The sequence below is a fragment of the Dermochelys coriacea genome, chromosome 14 (genome assembly GCF_009764565.3).
Source record: "Dermochelys coriacea isolate rDerCor1 chromosome 14, rDerCor1.pri.v4, whole genome shotgun sequence".
Classification (NCBI taxonomy): Eukaryota; Metazoa; Chordata; order Testudines; family Dermochelyidae; genus Dermochelys; species Dermochelys coriacea.
Window position 1 is genome coordinate 10,690,947 of NC_050081.1, and position 16,950 is coordinate 10,707,896.

The 16,950-nt window shown below is 42.0% G+C and overlaps 1 long non-coding RNA gene across 1 annotated transcript in view; it reads right to left on the bottom strand.

The window, feature by feature from the left end:
- Positions 1-2,916: 2,916 nt before the first annotated feature.
- LOC119843118 overlaps positions 2,917-16,950 on the bottom strand; it is a 92,020-nt gene continuing 77,986 nt past the window's right edge. The window contains exon 3 of the long non-coding RNA XR_005288864.1: positions 2,917-3,124. This is a non-coding gene — a long non-coding RNA (uncharacterized LOC119843118). The remainder of the gene's footprint in view (positions 3,125-16,950) is intronic.

Sequence of the window (16,950 nt, forward strand, 5' to 3'; positions counted from 1 at the left end):
CGTTGTAAACATAATGAAGGTTTTGAGATGCTCAACCACTATGATAACAGGGGCCATTTGTTAATTTTATTGCTGGCTTAGGTGACGCACAGAGGGGTAAAGTGACAAGTCCAAGATCACTTAGCAAACCACTGGCAGGGCTGGGAACAGAATCCAGGTCTCCTTAGATCTAATCTAGTGATTTAATCCCTGGGCCACCCCATGGCAAACAACTCAGACCAGATTCTTTGTGGTGGGGAGGGCAATTTTTAGTTTCTCAATGCTGCTACTACAATGCTTCCAATGCTGTGGAACAGTGCATTTTGTACCAGCAAAAACTAGTAAGCTGACAATGCCACCTCTGAATGCCCATCTTCAACAAGTTATCGTGAAGTGAAGAAACCAGTCCCTCTTTTTCTAATAGAGAGCAGAAGAGTAAGGACTTTACCTACCACTAAATCCAAGCTCCTCCAAAGATCAATTAAAAGAGAAATTTACCATTTACAGGTCTTGACATCCTAAAGGATTAGCCTGAGTATCAGAAGAGAGAGATCCAGGTAGTTGAGTTATACCATTATTAATGCTTCTTTCTCATCTCTCAGTGTACGCACACACACACACACGGTTAGAAATCACCTAACAGTGCGACTGAGGTTTATTTATTTATTTATTTACTTACTTTAAAACAAGTAGCTGAGAGGTCTGTCATCTGTAAAATGAGGCTATGGAAAAGTACATGAGAGTACTGTTGCTGCTTTCGGGATCTATCAGTCAGTGTTTTCATTATATATGCCTATTTTCTGTTCATTATTCAGTCAAAACATGGGGGGCGGAGGGGAAGGCCTGTGTCTACAGGCTGAAATCTAGCAATTGAGACGGGGAATTGTTTTTACTCCGTTTAAGGTGTCTAAGAGCAATTTTTTAAAATTAATACTTACAGCACTCTAAAAATATACCATCCTAGCTGTATTAAAGTTGAAAGGGCACAAAAATATATAAAAAATATAAAGCTTAATTGTGGCAAACATAACTCCCAGTCCCGCAATAAGATTCATGTGGGTAGAATTCTGAGAAGTCCCATTGGACTTTAATGGTGCAGGGTGCAGCTGGCTGGGAACTAGAATTTCCCTCGCATGAAAAATTATCACCTTTCTGGAAAAATTTCCTTCTGAATCTGAACAAAAATGTGGATACTCAAAATTTTCCATAGAAGGGACATTTTTTAAAAAAATTTCAATTTTGGAAAAATTGAAATGGAAGTTATCAAAAATGTCTGGCCCCACCTCCCAGGCTCCCCACAGTCTGATGGATGGGCCACACAGCAAAGTAGCCCAGGTAGCCCTGGCTTCCCAGCAGCCTACCACATGGGCTGCCGGAAGACTGGGAGACTAGGATCTGGGCTGCTGAAGAGTCAAGGAAGCCAGGTGAGCTAGCAAAAAACAAAACATGCCCCCTCTCCCCCCCACACCATACACACACACACACACACACACACACACACACAAGGTAGTTTGTTAAAAGTTTTGTTGAAATTGGCACATTCTCTCCAAATTTATACATACACATGCATGCAAGTAAGTATTTAGACCATGAACAGTCATAATCTGTATGCTTGTTATACATGTGAACAAGACCTGGAACACAATTCTCAATGTAAATAGGATTGTTTGGTTGAATGTCATGCTCCTCTATTTTAGGGTTTATGAATGTTATTCTAAAAAAATGGTATATTTTCAGTTCTATACATACCATGGGCAATATTTAAAAAAAAAAGTGACCAGTGATTTTAGAGGCCCAGTATGATGCACTAAAATCTTCAAAGAGTTTCTGAAAAATCAGGTCCCTTTAAGATGGGCATGCAAAAATTGAGGTAGTCAAAAAATCTACAGTCATTTTTAAAAATCTTGATCAATGTTCTCAGGCTTTGTGTTTTGTATAGAACTTCCAATGATGTTGTAGTGGGACCTTCTCCTTTTGAGGTCATCTGTTTGCTATTTGATCTGCATACATTTACCTCGGATATAGAACAGGCCCCAAACATTACTATTTTCATCCCACTCAGAAAAATCTATATTCATTATTTTTCTGTCAGCCACTCACTTTGCCCCACTTCAAAACTTCATTCATGTTCAGCATACTGATTGTACATCAGTAACAGCCTATGAGATCTCTTCAGAAAATATGTAGTCAGATGTCTCTATGGTGTCACGACGCATGATGCATTCTGTATGACAAGATCTCAAAAAGATCACACTGCTTCAACATACTGCAGGAGTTGGAACAGCAGCTTGGTGCCAACATAACCGGTGCACAGTAAAATTAGCAACATCATATGCTGCTCATCTGGCCAGTGAAGTTTTCATGCCTGATAACCAAGATATGGTCATTACTGGAATTAGTGATCTCTGAAAAATATTGTCTGGACATTAGTCTGAATTCCAAAGTACAGTTTACTTTGACCATGACTGTGCCCCTTTTAATTTGCTCTTCATGAATATTTGCATAAATAGCTTTATGCTCCCACTGCTGTTGGGGAACGGCTGCTCTTTGTGGATTTGTGCTCTTAAGTGGATTTGGGTACAAACGAGAGTATTTTTTCTATTCTGTATAAAAAGTTTCAGTCATCCGACCAGACAGCAGAAAAAGCGAAGGGGAGGTTGCAGATGCTGAATGTAGCTCTGTATTATATAGTGTTCTCCTCTCTATAGCTATCTCTTATGTTTCTTCCACGCACTTGCTTTTGCAGGTTGCAGAGAGATTCAAGCAGTTCACCTGGCATATACTTTTAGGGCCAAATTCTGATACCCTTATATTCATTATTGCCAAGTCGCTCTATTGAAATCAGTAGGACCATTCATGGAGCAAGGTGCTTCTCCCTATGAGTAAGATAGTCAGTATCTGGCTTTTAATGGGGTTAACAAAATACAATACAATAAAGGTTCTGATTAATTAGTCCAATTTGTATTCTGAGTCACTACTTGAGATAACCTTCATAGCTGACTGTTAAGCTTGAACATAATTCACTTTTGTCACTGAGGGTTGCTGAAATCAGACAGACAGTCTCTGAAAACGTGGCTTTTGGATCTCCCCCTCAGACCGATTATTCACATTAAGCCCCATTCAGGAAGTGATCTCGCTGGAAAATCTGAGAAAACAGTAGCACAGAACTTTCAGACTTTCAAAAAGCCAAAGAATGTTCTCTTTCTCTCTTTTTTTAAAATGAATTTAGTGCTTGAGAAAGGAACCAGATTGACAGCCCCGAAGACTGAAGGCTTCTGTGTATGCACAAAACCAGATCCATTATCAGGGTTCCTTACTGCATATCAGCATGCCTTAATGGTGAGCTACCAGTTTAACCAATTGCCATCAACAGGAATTGAACCTGGGAATCTCCAGGGCTAAAGAGTAAATAGCTATAGCACTATATCCTTTAGCTTTCAGTGCCAGAGAACTCATATCCTCAGAATTAGACACAGAAGGTGGAAGGTTAATAGACCACTGAATAGTGGTTTACATAAAAACACCTCTGGGGGTGATAGGATACTTCAGTGGTCATGGTCTTTCTGTCTTTTGGCCTCCCTGGTGCAACTAGTGCCAAATCTAGTGGTGGATTTTGTGTTGAGGCTGTAGGTCAACTAGGAACTAGACTGAAACTACCATATGATTTATCAGGAATCAAATAGTAACAATTTTCTATTACTCCTGACCTGGGCTGAATTTGAGAACTGATGGCCTACAGGTGAAAAGCTTTTTCTTCTCTCTTCTGTTGTTGAAAGAATAAATGGGATTAATAGGAGAGTACATTAAATTCATTTCAGCTGAGATCTGAACCCAATTTACCAAGGGAGATAAATGAATGCATTAAGTCACTGTCTGAACTTCAAAAATTTTCAGTACTTTCATTCTGAAATGGACTTGTGCAACAGAAAAGACTGAATGACCGATAGGCAGTGAGGTGGGGGTTTTTTTGTGAGGGAGGTTAAGAGCATTACTGCATTATTATTATTAATTAATTGTATTATAGCAGTGCCTATGAGCCATTAGGGCCCCCTTGTGATAGGCACTGTACAATATAAGTCAGGGGCCGCAGAAAACCATTTAAAGTGCGTGTGGATATATAGATTCCCTCTACCCCCCATACCTGATCCTCCTCTACCCCTCAAAGGTATGCAACCCCCACCAGCAGCCTGAGTCCCCTGCTCCATGAACCTCTTCACCCACTTCCTCCAAATCTGTGAGAGAGGCATTGTGGCCTGGCACACAGGGTTCCAATGTCACGTGGGGGGCGATGGCCAAGCCAAGGGCTTGAGCAGAAGCCAAAAGGAAATAGATCCAAACCCCAGCTCTTCTGTGTTATCTCTAATGGGCCAAATCCTGACCTGAGTTACACAGGAGCAATCTGCAGGCATTGCACCAGTGGGATACAGCAGAAACAGATCAACTTTACATAATATAGCACAAGTCCCCAGATTTGGTATCAGGATTTTTCTAAACCTATTTTTAAGGTTAATTGGGCCTAATTTTCAGAAGTAGGGAACTTCTCCATCTCCAGTGGAAGTCAATGACACTCTTCGGCAGGGGATATTCCTAGGAAGGCTGTATGGCTGGTGAAAAGTGGTTGTAGCGGTAGGGTCAATTCCTCCCTTAATCTTTAAACTCTCAGTATTTTCATGTTGATTTCAGAAGACCTCTAGCTGTCTTGACCAAGGTATGGGCGGTCTGACCTAGAGTCAAAGCAGGAATTGGGAGGCAGGCCAATTCAGATACTGGAAGTTCAGAGTCTGAGGCTAGCTAGAGGACAAACTGGGAGATAGATGGCAGGCAGGGTCAGGTTACTAGGAGATCAGTAAGAGCAGGTATTGCATGGGAAGCAGGCCTAATTAGCCAGACCCCAGTTGCATGGACAATTTCTTGATCCTGTGCTTGGGTTAAACAGAATCTGGGGACTAATCAGGACCTGCAGTGTTCCACTGATCAGATCACAGGACTGGAGTCCTCTGTGTGAGTTCAGCTGCTATTCTGGCAGCTGTTAGCAGGTCACTGGGTGGCAGCTTGGGACTCCCTAGCTCCTACGAGCCCTATGGGCCAGCATTCAAGATCCATGGTTCCCGACATGGACTCTTTGGCTAGCCTGTGATCCAAACTATCTCTTCTGCCTCCTCCAATGACTACAGATTTCAGAAAATATCCAATTCAACCTCTTGCAGTGATGAAAGAGATAATTAATTGTTTGTGATCCTTCCAAGAGAGAGGGTGGCCCTGATTTTTGGCTGCAGCTCTAAAGTGCATGGTGGGAAGGGAAAGTGCATCTCAAGGAGGGAAAGTGTCAAGGGGGGGTTTCCTCAATATTAGCTCATGCCCACTTCTCTGACATAGCTCAATTATGGTGGCTTACGAAGGCCAATGCCCTAAAAAATAATTGCCTTAGCCAGGGACTGTGGAGAAGTCCTGGCCTTGCCCGCTTTCCCCTGGCCATGTCTTGTAAAGTGGCAGTCAGGATGTGACACGCTCCCAATCTAGTTTTTAGGAATGCTTCACAGTGAAGAGGTGCAAAGCATCTGGAATGCAGCAGGCCATCAGGACCAGTTAAGCTGTGCTGATGTTGACATATGAAGCTAAGGGATGAATCCAAAGCCTGCTGAAGATGATGGAACTCTTTCCATCAACTTTGGTTCAAGGATTTCAACACATCTTGTAGAGGCATATGTTAAATTGCATGGGTCAAATTCTATGCTAAGTTATAGCCCATTTTAAAGCTAGAGTAACTCCCCAACTCCAGATTTACTTTAGCACGTAACAGACAAGACTTAAACCTCTTTCTAGTTCTATAGCAATAAGGCTGGATGTCAGCCTTTTGCCTGGAGTGAATTTAAACAGCCAAGTAAAGGCAACACAGGTTTAATGATAGTGACATGAATACAATCCTCTCTCCCCAGTTCCCCAGCACAATTTTAGATCAAAATTACTGGTAATATGTAGATGGGTTCTCTCGTTATTTATAAGTCGAATCTCTATTCAGACTGCCACAGGTACTCCTTTCTTGATTTTTCCTCACTATGCCTGCTTATCAGTGTGAACATTTGCAGTGAACAATGAGGTGCTCTGGCAGCTCTGGATATGCATTACCAGTTCATTTCCCTCTATAAAACTGAACAATAAACTCTGTTGTCTTTGGCTGAGAGACAGATTTTGAGTTGCCCTCACTCCTTTTGTTGATATGGAGGTAAACGCTGCAGCGGCTAAGACTTTCAACAGAGCAGGTTTTTAAAAAAAATTTACTTCCCTTGTATCTACATACACAAGGTAGCCGATCCTAGCATTCTACTTAAATCCATAATTTATCAGGTTTCCGAGTAGCAGCCAGTAGTTAGTCTGTATCTGCAAAAAGAACAGGAGGACTTGTGGCACTTTAGAGACTAACAAATTTATTTGAGCATCAGCTTTCGTGAGCTACAGCTCACTTCATCGGATGCATCCAATGAAGTGAGCTGTAGCTCACGAAAGCTTATGCTTATGCTCAAATAAATTTGTTAGTCTCTAAAGGTGCCACAAGTCCTCCTGTTTTCTTTCCATAATTTACCGTGGCTGCTGGTTAATTTTTGGTAAAGATAGTCACACAGCTTTGGTGCTCTCTTCTCTTGCAGCAATAAAAAAGGTCAAATGAAGAGCAAAATAAATCAAGTTTGACTAAGTTTGATTCTAAGATTCTGACAAGTTGCTTGCAAGGAAAAGTTTGTGAGAAAAACTTTTTGCCACGATTCCCATCATCAAACATATGCAGCCAACACTCCTCCTTTCTGTGCCTCATAAAGGCAAAAGAGCTCCTAGAACTGAATCTCACACAGGCTAATCAAAATGTCACTTGACTGCTGACTGAAATATACTTCAGTCAAATCAGAGGGAGAGCTTTTAAAGGCTGCCCAAATGGATGTCAAATTAAATACGAAACAAAATGCAAATAAACTAGCTTGCCTAGCTACTGATACATTATAAATATTTATGAGGAAAAAAAGATGCTGTAATTTCAAATGATACCACAGCACTATTTTGTATAAACAGCTAAAGCAGTTATACATGCAATGCTGTATTTTGCAATTTTTTTTCCATTTCACATCACCATAATCACCTAATAAATATTTAAATGGACCCATTTGCTGTAACTATAAAAGAACCGTGTAAACTTGTTGTCATCTAGACACATAAGCCGCAGTGGAGTCAATGAATTTCAACAGTCACTTAATATTGCAAGCCACAAGCTACCTTAAACCTGCCAGCAACTGTCTGCCAGGAAGCTACTGTAGCACCACGGCTACCTCCTCCAACCCAGGACACGAGATTCATTATGAATGCTAGCATTGCTACTCTAATTAGGCCTGGGAGAGGTTTAACAACCATGCTACAGTCTTGCTGCTGACAAATATAAAAATAAAGCCTTGTTCAAATTAGCAATGTGAAGTGAGAAGGCCTAGAAGCAGCAACTGTCTGACCAGTAGTGAAACAGTTCGAATCTATAGTGAGGTTATTTTGCTTCATAAACTGCTAGTATGTTACCTGCAGGAGGTCTCCCTGTAAAATGAATTATAGTAAGCTATATGTGATAATTAACCGTGCATTAGCAAATATCTTGAAACAGGGGGGCTCTGTTTTCTCTGTATTTTGACTAATAAAAGCATGAATTTGTTCAACAAATGATCATTTAGGTTGTGGAATGCTAAGCATATTGGAGGAACACAGTAAGCAATAGAATATTGTAGGTGGACTAACAGTTTCCTTACAAAAACAGGCTGTTTAATAGGCTGGCTCCATACTACGGTATTCACATTACTAAAAACCACAGTGTTGGGAAGACAAATACAATATACATTTAAAATAATATAAACCTTATACTCTTATTTACTTGAAAAATGCCATGTATGTGACAATTAAAAAAATATCTATATGCAAAGGTTTATTTCAGAAAATTAAAAAAAATCCCAAATAAATCTCTCTATAATTTTTACAGATAATGGAGCAATTTCTATGGTCTTCCTCAGCAGCAAGATTTTTTTTTTAAACGCCAGTGTGGGTTTAAAATGGTCTACATCATCTAATGTGTAACAAGGCTAAAGATCACATTATTAAAAATATCCGTTTCACATGCATACTGTTTGTCATAATAAAGGCAGAGTGCAACGGTAATCCATTTTAGCTTTAGTTTATACAGCACATGAAAACTTTATTTCCTGTTGCTGCACAAAAAATGGATTGCGAGTCTATGAGTGAGATGCTCAGGTGTAAATCAGTGTCACTCTATGGAAGTGACTGGAGTCATGCCAATTTACACCAGCTGGGGATCTACCCCACCGTGTTCGTACTGCTGAGCCCAATCCTGCAAACACCACCACCCATAGTCAGAAGTGCTGGAACAATTTGTATAGTGGGGGTGCTGAGAGCCATTGAACCCAACTGTAAATCAGGGGCGTTGCCACAAGTGGAACTGGGTTGGCCGTGGCCCACCGAGCATGCAGGGCCACCCCCCAACCCTTGCTCTGCTCCTGCCCCAGCGCTTGCCCCTCTCCGCCCACCCCCATGCCCTGACCCGCTCCCTGGCAGGTGGAGTGGGGCAAACCCCGCCCACCCGAAGTCAGGGCCCACCCACGTGTCCCATCCTGGCTATGTCACTGCTGTAAATCCTATATATGATGGATACCACTTCAAGCCAGGGGGTGCAGCAGCACCACTAGTTTCAGCACCTATGTCTGTAATACTTGTGACCATGAGTAGTCCATTGATTTCAACCAGACTACTTGTGGTAGTAAGCATTTGCAGGGTTTGGCCCTATTATAGGAAATCATACAGTATTGGTTTTATAAGGATGATTTGCAAATTGTAATTGACAAAGACCTGAGGAACAACAACCAATGAATAGTAATTCTTTTTAAATTCATAGATAACTGTATTTGGAAGTCTTTGGAAACTTAAACACTAGAAACTTTTTTTAAAATCTGAAATGAGGAAAAATGTTTAAATAAAACCAAGATCAGGAGCAATGCAGCCTCACCATCCCACCCCAAACATATATCTGACCAGTCCTATAACACTGATCCTGAAAGTAAAACCACAAACAAAAGACTAGATCCTCCACTTCACTGGAAAGTACCTGATTTACACCACCTGACAATCTGGCCCTTTAAAGTATTGATCTATGTGGGGAAGGATGCCAAAAATCTGTATGTGCAGTCAACGAGCATTCAACAGTCATGAACTATCAAAAAACAAAATTAAGTTACTTGCTATGCAGAAGGTGGAATTGAACAGAAACTCCTTGAGTAAAATGTATTAGTGCCTAGTTTAAGACACTAATTGTGATGGAGCTTGGAACGTCTGAGTGATAGATATATGTTTTAAATACTTTGCATATTAATTTTTTTTTAAATTGATGATTATTTGGGAAAATTAGTTTTGTTTTGGTTTGTTTGGATTTTTTACCTGATACATGTGGCCCAATTCTGATCTCACACCAGTGGAAATCCTCACACTGACATTAATGGGGTTATACTGGAATAAAACGGGTGAGGTCTGAATCATGTATTAAATTGCCACTGTAGAAAAAAACAAAAACAAAAACAAAAACAAAACAAACATGTATTGGCACAGCCGACATTGGTTTCTAAGGTGACACAGAAAAGATTTTTCTTTGCAAGTTACGAGAACTTTGGCAATATATCTCCTTCTACATTCATGTGGTGGTTTGGAATCATACCGGTCACGGTTTGCATTAAGTGGGACTGAAATTCCCAACTAGAATTTGTTTGGCAAGAGTTATATGCATTGGGTTAAATTATGTGACTTGAAGCATAGTCTCACAGTAGAATGGGGTGCCAGTGTGCATCTCCCTAGCATTCTGAGATACCCCGACTGTCTTCTGGCATTTTCAGATAAGTCAGGAGTGAGAATTCAGCTTCTTAGTTCCCTGTCACCTTCTCCTCAATGGACATCAAACTGATTCCACCAAAGCTCCTGCTTAAAGTCAAGACCACTCGAAAAAGTGAGCTTCATCCCGACTGCTAGTACTGATGCCATCTGCATCACCACCTCCTCTTGCTCTTTCTAGTGTCACTAATGGTAAAGCAAGGGAAGTGGATTTCAATATGCAGGATCTCTGCAATAAACTGTTAGGTACAACTAACCCATTAGCCCATCCCCATTGGAATTCCATGTGAGGCACCCTTCCAGATTGTTTGATATTGGCTTGCCAGTTATCTCTGGGATGACATTCCTTAATGAACCCTACAGTTAGCCAGCCTGTATACCTATATTTCTGATCTAGAATCCTTGCTGGATGGATAGTGGTATTTAACTGCAAGAAGGTTATGAAAGTCTGGACAATGTAACAAAGACTATTTAGATACATGCATCACAAGGTAATTCTCTATCTATTAATGCATATTGCAGTCCATTTTAGAAGGTAGCATGTTTTCATAACAGATATTACATTATATAACAACTTATTTATTACAAATGAATGGCTGAAATGTATTCTTTGGAGAGTTTATTTAAAAGAATACAAGCTATATTTCTATCATGTACTCTGTAGAAATAAGAGCAAAATACCAATTTGAACTGACTTGGCAATAAATTACATTCCTCAAGAAAGCATACTTTTTTTGACTCACACATTTGACTCATACACTTTTCAATTAGCTGGAAAAGTGGGGAGCAGTTTGGGATTCCGTTTTTCTCTTAATCTTCATCATAAATGTGTTTGATTTATGCCCAAAAGCAATTGAAGAGTGTATGTAGTTTGACATTTTTATGGTTCTCTCCATCAGCAATGACTGCTCTCCAGCTACAGATGTTTGATAACCTTAACCATAATCAAACTAAGTGAAGAGTGACCATGTTCTTGTTATTATTGTAGCTAATAAGAAAACAATAACCTCCAGTATCTCACATTTCTAAAAAGTCAGTCTTTAAAAGAAATAAGCATTTTTATCACTAATGTACTAGAGTTAAAATTTAAAGTATTTAAATAAAAACTTTAATATTACCAAAGTAATACAAGAACTTAATATGCTTTTCACTTCAGAACAATAATAGAGACCTGTGCTGCATTTTCTCAGCTGGATTATATTTTGGACAGAGGGTAAGAGTGCCCCCTTTTGGAATTTTAAAATCTAACAGCTCAAAGCGAAGAATTAGGTGCAAAACATTTCCTAATCCCTATTCAAGATGTGCATCTCATCAAGGATTATTTGTGTTTCATACTGTTGTGCTTTCCTGTGATTTTGTATCTGGCTTCACATTCCTTAATAAAGTAATAGACATGAAAGAATTTAATAGCCCTTCCCAGCAACCACAAAAAGGACACACAGTCTAAAGTCAGTTAAAGGTAAACATATGGAACCCTCCAAGGAATGCAGAAAAAAAATTGGAGTATATAATTTAGACCTTCCCCTTACCCCTGTAGGTTAATTGTATTGACTAGTCACTTCACAGACATTAATCTACAATCAATCTACCATAAACTGATGTTCCCTAGTAAACACTCAAAAGAATCCTACAAGAAAAGTTTAACATTTTAAACTAAGCTACTGAAATTCTTAAATAAAATAAAATAAAAATCCAAGGACAATTATTTTTATTCCAGATTTAGTTTAATAGCAAAAACACCCCAGCAATACTGACTCTGGTATTTGATATTTTTACATTTACAACTTTAATACCCGAACACCAGTCCTCAAGAATGTAATTTCATTAGATGTACTAGGAGCTAGACGTTAGATGTTCATGGGCATGGTTAGAGGAGACACACACACACAAACTAGGAGCCTGGATTGAAATCAACATTTCCATGGCAAGGTTATATTTTATTTTTCCTGATTGCAGTGCCATAATGCCAGGCATAACAAAAGGAATGTTTTTGTTAATGAAAGCAGTGCATTTTGCTCCATATTAAATGAGTATGCATTGGAAATATCGTGCTAATAAAATATGATCAGTGTGTTGCTTGACAAATATCCTTTTGTGACATCTAACTTTAGAAAACTGATCTCTTTTAATTGCACTAAATAGCACTTTCCTCCTTTTGCTTCAAAATTGAAGACATGTTTGCATGGTGTATTAATAACTCTCGTTTCCATTCAGAGTTTGTTCCTCTGGTTTTAGCATCGTATGCCCTAGACAGTAGCAATGCAGAGCATCTGCAGCTAGAGCCATCATCGTGAAATGCTTTTGAAAACACAAGCTTTGTACATCAGCTTTTCCTGCTTTAAATGTCTACAGAAATAGCTCCACAGCCCAGCATCACTGCTAGTATGCAACAAGTTACAACAGATCCTATTAAATCACTTTTTCATTTTCAATGGACATGCTCCCTGGTTAACTGAAAAGCATCCCAGTTCACTTAGCAGATCGCTCTTCCTCGTCTTAAATGTTATACTCATTTTGGTAGTAATTCGAAATCATTGCCACATGACAGCTGTGTAGTAACCAATCAACCCCCTGTGGGGTCCCGAAGTATTGTTATTGCCATGTAACAGATTGGTAAACTGAGGCAGAGAAGTTAGTTTCAAGGACTAATGATACACAGGGAGTTAATGTCAGAATCAGGCTTGAAAAAACAGAGTAGCTAGCTGTCAATCTAGAGCTTGCCCAGCCCATTAGTTCACACTCTTATGCTTATTGCTATCCCTGCTGGTGTTGAGAGACTTGCACGAACTGATCAGCAGAGCAGCTAGTTCAGATGCAAGCATCCACCCCACCCTGGAGGCGCACCAGGTGATACAATGCATCAGGAAGGACACTCTTCCAGGGTTGCTCAAGGCACATGAAGGGTTGCTCCCCAGGGTTTGTTAATACCTATCTATGGGCTGATCTGGAGGAAAGAGCAGGTCTACAGCTCCGCCTACTACCCAGCTCTTTTAGATGTGATTCACCTCCTGGGTCCCTGTAACAAACAAGGGCCAAGTCCTCGCTCACTAGGGCTGCTTTCATGCTCTGCCCTTTGCACAGGATTTGCAAGGATCATGGTGGAAACTTCTTGTGTTTCCTGGCTCTGCCCATCCAAGCATAGGTAGATGGCAATTCAACCCCTTGATTGGGCTCATGGGTCCCTCCCTGTAAGGAGCTGGACTACTTGTTTGAACAAGTGCTCACCAACCTAAGTGAGTGTTGCACCCATAGGAGTTGGCTCTGCATTAATAGACAGAGTGGAGTTTGTAGATGGATTTTAATGGATTTATTGTAAGTTACACTGAGGGAAATGAATGGTGTTGGGATTTTGTATTTATTCTTTAAAATATTATTTGAAATTTTATAGCTTTTGAACCCAATTTTCTTGGAAGGTTGCTCCCCGTCTCCTGTCATACCCGTAGCTGCCTCAGATCCCAACAGGGAATCACTATTATCTATAGGCTTATTTTTCTTTGCTGAGATTTCTATCTCCTGATCGTTCTTATCTGCCGTTGCTTCACCCTTCTAGACAGAGATGTTCTTTTATAAAGGCTCAGGTAGGCAAATCCACTTTGTCTAAAATCTGATTAGATTTCCCCTTTAGTTAGATTAATAAAGAGAAGGTTTAAGACGTGTCTTAGGCCCACTTGGTCACCCAAATACTTAGGCAAGTGCTTAAGAGAAGGCTCATGCAGTCCCAGTAGTTTGCAGTTTAAAAAGAAAAAAACACCAAAAAAGACTAAAGGTGAGATTTTTTCAAAGCTATTTGGATACCCAACTCTGATTAATTTTAATAGGAACCTGGTGACTTAATCCCTGAGGCAACCTTGAAAATCTTGCCCCATACCTTGTGAAGACCAAAGAAACCTAATTAAAAGCAGCTTAGAAAACATGTGTTTCCTCAAATGGGGGAATCTCGCAGGTAACTTAAACCACAGCCATGTTACAATAGGGCACAAGTTGAGATACCCAAATAGAGACAGGTGAATATGTATGGCTCGGCATTACCATCAGTAAAGCAGAGGATCTTGGCTGGAATCACTTTTACTTATCACACCACATTTGAAACATGCTTCTTTCAGATGGACTCAGAACAGCAGACAGTCAAACACAGATACTAAGCGCACTGAAAATGCAGAAGTTTTCAGGTTGCACAACTCTGCAGAAAATTTGGTCACCTGCAGCTCTGCTTATTGTATTAAATAACAGCATGCAATCTATTCCAGCATGCACATTCCAGGAAATGCAGCATTTGGTCTCCTACCTTAATGTGATTACAGCTATTTGTTTTGGATTGTTGCCCCCTTACTAACATTCAGTGGGGGTGTTTTAGTTGCTAGCTACCAGTACTAAAAAGGGGGAAGGGTCGATGGGGAATCAGGACCCTGAGACTGACAGCCCCCAGGAACAATGGGGAGAGGCCAATGCTCCAGGTCAGCCTAAATGACAGGGCGGGCAGGCTAATCAGGGAGTCAGGAGGCCAAGGAGGTCCTGTCCTCTGTGTGAGCTGGTATTGCCTGTGTCAGACAGAGTTGGGCCCAGCTAAGGAGAAAGCAGGGGCCCAAGCTGAGCTGGGGAGCAGAGCTGTGCCAGATCCAGAGAGAGCAGACCCTGTCCTGGGAGCAGAGCTGCAGCCCCAAAGCCAGAGGCACAGCCCAGAGAGAGCAGACTTGCCCTGGGAGCAGAGTTGCAGCAACCAGAGCCAGAGGGGCCAGAAAAGCAGCCCAGGAAGCAGGTCAGTGCTGGATGCAGAGTCACAGAAGCAGCCTGCAGAGCAGACCTGTCCTGGGAGCAGAGTTGTGGCAACCAGAGGCAGAGGGGCCAAAGAAGAAGCCCAGGGAGCTGGAGGCAGAGGAGCAGCAGCACTGAGACAGAGTGGTGGAGCTGGGGCTGGAGCAATCTGGAGCTGGGTGCGGTGAGCAGCTGGACAGAGCAAAGGGGATCCTGGGCAGCGGGCCCAGCACAGGGAGATGCCTCAGCCAAGAGGCTCTGCAGGCCAGGATTGGATTGTAACCCCAACAGGGCGGGGGTGACATTGGGAAGAAGGGTCCTACCAGTTAGACCCTGAGAGCGTGTGGCCACCACCAGAGCAAGTGTCCAACCCACAGCATCCCTGCAGCACAGCCAGGGCCTGAGACTTACAAGGAACAGACTGAACTGCCCCGACATTCCAGATACGCTGTTTGTGAAGTTCCCTGCCATAGAGCGAGCTGATGTGTTTCCTTTAACCTTTCCCATTTTTCCTTATTCTTTTTAAAATTAATTGTTGATTAAATCACTTGCATTTGCTTTAAATTGTATGCAACAGTCAGTGGGTCAGAGAAGTGCCCAGTGCAGAGAGAGAACCCTGGAGTGGGGACACCCTAGCCCCTAGGTAACCACAGCAGGGTTAGGGGTCGAGCCCCCCAGGAATCCTGGGCCCAGCCTTGTTGGGGTTACCAGAACTCTGCCAGGCAGGAGAGGGGAAGGGGAGTCCTCAGAGGCAGGGAGGCCACTGGGTAAAGGAAGTGGGAGCGAGGACTCAGATCCTTCCGCTAGCCCACTTCACCGGGGTAGTGCAGAAGCCAGGAAAGTTCCCCACAATAGCGGGACTATTCCCCCCACTTACATATGGCTACCATCTCCTGATAAGATAGATAGGTTTGAGCCAGCTGATGCATGACCAAATAGCAGGACTGGTGATTCAGTAAGTAAGTGGCACGCTTGAATCTCGGTCACTATTGATCCAGTCTCCCAGCATCATGCTAGGGAACAGTGCTCCTTTTGAAGCAACATCTTTTAGATATCACTGAGATAAGCATTAGGGCGAAAGATTTCAGAGCACTATGAGGAGTTGGGATATTAGTCCCAGAGTCCTCCCCACATTTTAGTTTTAGTAATTACAATATGCATTATAACACATCTCTCTTCCATTAGATACTATAGCATTCTTCAGTTCATTCCTATGCATCCATCTTCACTTTGCATTAGCAAATGCGAGGATAGTCATCCTTAGCATTTACATAGTGCTTTATCATTCCTTCACAATGAATAAATAGATTAAGCTTCACATTATCCCCTGCATTAGTGTAAATTATAGTATCTTCATACCTAGCCTGGGGCCACCAATAGGCAGCCACCCTAACCATAGGCCAAAGACACAATTGGCTTCAAACACTAACCCTAGCCGTCTAGGAATCCCAAGCCATATGGCCATTTGCAGCTGCAACCCTAATCTTAGCTCTGGGCTACTTACATGCCCTAACTCTATCCAGGGTATCATCTATATGCCTGAACCCTAAACCTAGCCTGGATATAGTTCCTCATATGATTCTCCAGCCCTAATAGCAGCCTGGGCTGCCCCAGTGGCCCCAACTTAAACTCTATTTTAGGACTCCCAACCATCTCCATTAAGCCTAACCTAGCTCTGTCCACAAACCTAATACTTGCCCAGGGCCTCTGAAAGTCCCCAGCCAACTCTAGCCCACAGCCAATAGTCCCCTAACTCAGGCCCAGTGCCTCCAACTAGTCCCAATCTTAATTCTATCCAGGGACTAACTACAGGCCCCAGCCCTAACTGTAACTCAGGGCTGTGATCCAGCTCTAACACTAAACCTAGCGAGAGAATACAATCCCACTCTAACCCTGGCCCCAACCCTACCCTTAGCTCAGCATCATTTACAGGCCCCAACCCAAACCCTACCTCAGGACAGTCTACGGGCCCCCAACCCAAATGCTTTCCTGTGGCCGCCTATGGGACCCAACGCTAACCCTAGCCTGGGGCCATCAAGTAGGCCCCACTCTAATCTTTGCATAGGCCATCAATTGGGATTCAACCCCAAACCCCAACTTTAGGCCACCTATGGCCCCTACCCAAAACCTAGCCTCGGAACATGATCCAGCCTCAACTCTAACTCAGAGCCTCACAAGAGCTCCGACAGCAACTATAACTGTGGGTGCATGTCTTGCTGAAGTTCATGTGGTGTCACAGCTAGTTTGAGTCTCCGGTTCTCCTGCCCCCCGTCGTCTGTACAACCAGAAAACCACACTGCCTTTCTG